The following is a 6,528-nucleotide window of genomic DNA, read 5'->3' on the forward strand; positions in this document are numbered from 1 at the left end:
AAGTAACTCTATTATGTATACAGCTATGACTTTGACAAATGCACAAAGCTATGTGTCCACCACTACTGAATAGATCCATCTTTATTAAAAATATCCTCATGCTTCCATTCTGTCATCAACACCTCTCTCTACCCTCTTCCCTTACAGGTATTCTCTATGTACAGTACTTTGTTTAATATTTGTACCCACCTACAAGATATATATACTGATTCTTCCTTCTTTTTCCGCTTCATTCAGGAAGTTGAGCAATTCATGTGTGTGAACATAAAGCAGCCCATTGTCTCAGATCACCACGTTAAGACACTCAGGTTTCCCAGGTAAGGCAAGGAAAAATCAGTTCAGTCCTGAAAACCATACCCTGCTTCCCAAGACTTGGGTTCTGTGCTGAAAGGATATAAGAACAAAAAAACAGTGTTATCTGTGGGTCAGGTCTGCCTTTCCTGGCCTTTTGCTAAGGGGCGAAAGGCACAGGTTTCATGGAGCCAATAAAATGCACCTTCTCAAGAAATGTTACGACAGCTGGCTTCCAGATCCTCTGATTGTTATGTCTTTTTCAAGAGGGATTCATTAATTATTTTTAATCATGTCTTGATTTTACCAAGAAGGCCATGATTTCCACAGGCAGCTCACTGATAAACTGGGGAATGTCTTCATGTTGTGTTTTTCCTGGGGTATGGTGTAACTTTCTTTGTCATCAATGCATACGTCAAAGCAGGCTAACCAGAGTATTTCCACAGACACAGCATATGGTTGGGTCATGCACATGGCCATCATAAATCCTCAACAATGGCACCATATGATATCATGACCTGGTCCTGTTGGAATCCAGATTTATGAAGATCTGAATGTGAAAACTGAGTGTTAGGAGCATGGATTTTTAAAAATGTGCCACGTGAATAGGTTTGTCTCTTATATGGCTACTTGCCTCCATATGTGGCAAGTGAATGAAAAAATACATGCAGAGGTAGTTGAAAAATTCTTGAGATGCCTCAATAAGCTTGCCTAGAGCCAGTGCAGAGTAAGCACCCAATAAATATTCATGAGTGAGTGGACGAACGGATGGATGAATGAAGTGGAACTGGAGTGAGTTATAAAGTCATCTCATTTTTCTAGAGAGCAGCTCGTCCTAGGAAGCCGTTGCCTTTCCAACACCTTTTTCCCTTTTCCACTTGTGACTACATGTTTTGCTTATGAAACCCCTGGAACCTCGGCCCCAGGGGCAAGTCCATCTTACTCCAGTCAATCAGAGAAAGGGACATTTCATGGAGATTGTGATTAGTCTGGTCATAGGCACATGACCTTTTTCAACCCAATCAGACTGAAAGGGATGAGTTTAAGTTCGTGGCATGGGGAGAAACTGTCCCCTTCTTTTGACAGAGATGGGTGAGGATGCATGTTACTCTATCTGCTGCCCTAGTGTCTTCCCTTCCCTGCCAGGGCTGCCCTACTTATCTTATGAACTTTTGAGGGGACTCAGCTTTGGTTTGATGCTCTACAAAACAGAATGGGCAAGCATCTCATCCTTGACAATACAGTTGAGCTCCTGGATCTTCCTGGAGAACACCCAGATTCCAGACCACCTATTATTTGATAGTCATTTCATTCTGGCCTCAGTCACCTTGAGTCAGGATTTCTTCTGCTTTCCGTTGAAAACAAAAACAAAACAAAATAAAGTAAAAGTCTGAAGTTGAGAAGAGAATAATAAAGAAGGATGGGCTATTTTGTGTTGTTTCCAAAAGCAGTTAACACCAGCCTTTGCATGCAGAGCACACGTGAAGATCACTTCTAGATCATGTCTTTCAGTGCATGTACCCTGGGGGGGTAAGTATTGTGATGCTGGTTTTACTTGCTCCCTTCAGGTAAAATTTGCCCATCTGGCAAAGAAGTCCTCTTCCTTGCCCAGTTGGGGTAACTTTGCATGTTCTTTCCCTTACTGGTTTTGCCTGGTTCCTCTGGTAACACAGATACAAAGAGCTTTCTGTTGTCTCATATTCCATGACTCTCCATATTTTCAGCCATTCATACCATTGCTCTTCTCATTAGTTCACGAAATTTGGAAAACACCTTAGTGAATATTCCTTTTACAGTTACTATAAGCAGGGTGCCAGGCAAGTTACACACATAAAATATAAAATAATTCTTGCCTCCAAAGATTTTACCCTCTAATTGGAATGCCAGAGAAGAGCATTTCAGACAGTGATAAGAGATCTGAAAAAAAGAGAAATACCAGACTGTTAATCATTATAAATAGCATGTCATTAATTCTTAGATGAGAGGTATATAATAATAGCTCTCAAACCCAAACATTTTCAGTCCCTTTCCTCAACACTATCTTTTGCCTAGAGGGTTGTGGTAGTTTCCAGATCTACCAACTTCTACCCTGTGTAACATCTGATCAAATTCTGCATTGAAGCCGAGAGGGCTCATGTAGAAGAAAAACAGACCCTGACATTCCTCCGATCTTTGTTCGGTGCCTAGAAGACCTATTCACCCTCCTTCCAATTTCAGCTCAATGATTATGTCCTCGGAAAAGTCTTTGCTGCCTTCCTCACTGTGGTAGGAGAAAACCCACCACGGGCTCTCAGAGCACAGGACTGTTTTGTTTGTATCATCACTGAAATAACACCTGTATCCCCACACACCTCTAGGTGGGCAAGGGTTTTATCTGTGGTCACTCTCTATTGGATCTCCAGGGCTTGATAAGGTGTCTGGAATGTGGTAGGTGCTCAATAAATACTTATCGGAAAATGACCATAGGCACCATGTTATGAACCTACCCACATTGTCATTTACTTCTCAGAAACACCCTCGAGAAAAGTGCTATTGTGTTGTCCCATTATACAGTTGGAGTACATATTTAGAGAGAGAAAATAACGTGGCCAAGCTCACATACAGGTGACAACGTAGGGGTTCCAACTAGGCATGTGACATTAGAAACTGAACTCTTCATCACTGGCCTCTACCATGTCTCATAGATGAAGAAAGTTCTGGAAGTTCAGAGGAGGAAGAAGCTTAGTGAGTGAGCAGGAGTCTGGGCTAGGCTCATAAGACAAGATGGCTTTGGCCAGGGAGGTAATAAGCAGGAGGACGGGCATACAGGGACACTTCTGGCATAAGGCACCTTTGAGAGAGGCCCCCCTTCTATACAGAGAGTTATGAAAAAGGGCCCACCCTCCCTGTAGACATAGCCCAGCACCAGGAAACAAGCATGGTAAGCCATGTTGGTAAGTCAAGCACTGGCTCAGCTTCCCATCTTACTTTCTCCTCAGCTGGGCAATTTTTGTCACAGTGCACAAATCACATGGCTGTATGCAGCACCCTGTAGACTTGAAGGTTTAGAAGGAAAAAAGCAAGAGGTGAAGAAATCCATTTGGTTGGAGCAGATGCTTTTGGAGGGAAATGCAAAAGTCTAAGACTTGCCCTGTCTAATACAACTAGCTGCCTGTGATGATTTAAAACTAAACTAGTTAAAATGAAATATAATTTATAATTCTGTTTCCCAATAATACTCCTTTTTCAAGTGCTCAGTAGCTACATGTAACCAGTGGCTACCATCTTGGAGAGCACAGATAGAGAACATTTTCATTATTACATAGCACGGGTCTAGAAAGCAAGCTGGAGCCACAGTTTGTAACAAAAACAAACAAAAAAAATGCTCAGTCTTTATGCCACGGAGAGTCATGAAAGGGTTGTAATCTGGGAAGTGGTGGTGCTAGGAGTAACAGTTAACGTTTATTGAAGAATTCAGATGTGTTTGGTAGTGTACTAAGGCAATATCTCATTTAATCTTCACAAGGGTCTTACAGGGGAATAACATTCTTATTATCCCCAATTTATAGGAAAGAAAATTGAGGTCCAGTGAGGTTAAATAACTCTTACAGCTTCAGGTCTGTCTGATTCAAGAGGTTTTACTTTATACCATGCTCTTTCTGCTCTATATCCAAATTAGCCTGATGATGGGAGTAAATTATTCAACAAATCACAGACTGAGGTCAGGGAGGCCCGCTCAGCAGCCTCAGAAATATTCTAGGCATGAGATGATAATGTCTGCCACTGGAGGGTCAGGAGCTTCCTTTGCAGAAGTCTTCAGAAGGTCCTTGTTCTCTGTCCCTGGCCTGCAGTTTGCCTCCCTTCCTTCCTAACCATTCATCGCAATGGGCCGCGTTTTCTTTGGAATCATCTTTGCTTATCTTTTTGCTCCTTGTGTTGGTCTTTCCAGAGAAAATTGTGTTTGCATTAGATTTTAACCTAATAAATTTTTATCCCTGGGAGGACATCTCCCGCTTCATCCTGCTGCTAGGCCTCCCTCTAGAGATCTCAGGACACAGCTGGAGAGCCTGTGTGGGCCCCACTGCAAGCCAAGCCCAGAAATCCCATCTGGAAACGTACGTGGCAGAAGTCTTCCCGCTTCTCCTCTGGTTAATGGAAATGCACCGAAGGATCCCACTTCCTGCTGGGATATGGTTTCTTTCTGCTTCTTAGGCCTCCTGGTGTTAAAGGTAAACTTTTCCTTGGAGCAGTTCTGTCTACACTGTGAGCTCCAGCAGTCTGAGTCTGTGGCTGATTCAGCTTTAGGTGAAGCCTGTCAGGCGACGGAGATGAACTGACCCTCCCTCAGTCTTGTAAAGAAAACTGGTCTCCAGTATGTGGTTTCATGACTTATGGACAAGTGGACCCCCACTGACTCCCCTGAGGAAGTTTGTGAAAGAAACCAGTGACTACTGGTCTGTGTGTGGCAGCTGGGGAAACTGAGGAATGGGAGGATGGAGAGAATTTCACATGGGTCAGAATTAACTAGAACAAGAAAGAAAACCATGACAGCCAGGTTGCCTGGTCATGCTTTAACCACAACCCACACTTGCCTATTTAGTTACAACAAACACAAAAGAGATAAACATAGATGGAAGTTAGTCTAAACAGCAAATTTTAGAAGTTTTTCCTCTGATGTCTAGTCAGCCATCCTGACCTTTATTGGAGGATAAACCAGCTCACAACAGCTGTGGACAATTATTTACTGTAAGTCAGAGACGAAAGAGCTTGGATAATGAAGGGAATTCCGCATGAGAAGGAGAGCAGAGTGCTTGGTACCAGAAAGTTATCTTTTAACTCAATTCTTGAATTCCAAAGATCAAGCTACCAAGCTCACAATAGAAGAGGTCCTGGAAAAGCCTAGGGTGTGTGGGGCGGTGGGCTTTGCTCACAGTCAAGGGGTGTTATGAAAGTGCACAGCCACACCTGGCCCTTCTTCAGACTCGGACGGTCCAGGAAGATACTCCACGCAGATGCTACTGAGATGACACGTCCCTTGCCGTCCATTAAAGTGATCTATAGCTGGCTGTGGAGTCACCCAACCATCTTGGCTACTCAATAAGAAACAGATTTGGGTTCCCTCACTCAGGCTGTCAGATTTTACAGCCGCTGGATGATCTCCGGCAGTGTGGCCTCTCAGCGAGACACTGCTGAAGCAGGCTCGGAAACATTTGGCAGTCAAGAGAGGGACAAAAGCTTTGCATAATTCAGGGGTGAGTTCAAAGCCAGTAACATTTACACTCTATGCCAAGAAAGCATTTTAAAGCCAGTGAGGTGCCTCTAAGCCAACAAGGTGTTATTACCTTTAAGCATATCCCTTTCTACCCTTTGATAGTAAGTGCTGTTTTAACATATTTGAAAATACCATCCTCAATTTAAAACAGGATATGTCACCTCTGCACTTTGAACTTCCAAGAGGACAAGAAGCCTTGCTTGAAGATGATGCACTTTATTACAGGCGCGCACACACACTCCCTCTCTCTCTCCTTCTCACCTGTGCTGCAAAATATGGTATCTGGCCACCTTGAGCGTGACAAGATCAATGAGACTAATGAATGAATTTCCTCTCCAGGAGCCTCAGGCCTAGAGACCCACCCACAGTACAGGGGAAAATTTTCTGTAAATACTCCCATATTTTGAATGGGAGTGATGCTTTTCAGAGCAATCTCCTATCCTGAAAGAAGAAAAGCTGAAGACTCTGTGTTCTAGAATTTTAACTAAACAGACCACAAAACCCACTTGCTCCCAAACTAAATTCTAAGTCTGAATCTGAGAACAAGTGCAGTCCTTAAAATACAAATTAACAACAAGCAGGGAACGTTATACTTGTCCCTGACAGAACTGTTGGGCACAAGAGCGTAGAGACAAGAACAAGGCTTTAAAAAAAAATAAGAGCAAAACCTAGGACTAGATGGCTTGGGTTCAAATACTGGCTTGGCTATTTGCTCAGTATGTGACCTTGAACTTAATTTACATGGCTGGTGAATCCTTGTGGCTTGAAATTGTGACTCAGAACTGGAAGAACCCTGGAGACCATCTTGTTCAACCATCATCTCACTAGTGTTACCCAGAGACTCCAGAATTCCCAATTCTCAGCCCTTCATTACTTGTATCAGAGAAGACCACGAAGGCATCTGCAGGCAAAGGAAGAGGAAAGACAGGAGGTCTACTGAGTCTTTTGCCAAATATCTTGGTCTCCTTTGGAAAATACCTGAGAGT

Source organism: Bos grunniens, chromosome 22 (assembly GCF_055505025.1).
Source record: "Bos grunniens cultivar Pamir isolate PY7600 chromosome 22, Bosgru_T2T1.0, whole genome shotgun sequence".
NCBI lineage: Eukaryota > Metazoa > Chordata > Mammalia > Artiodactyla > Bovidae > Bos > Bos grunniens.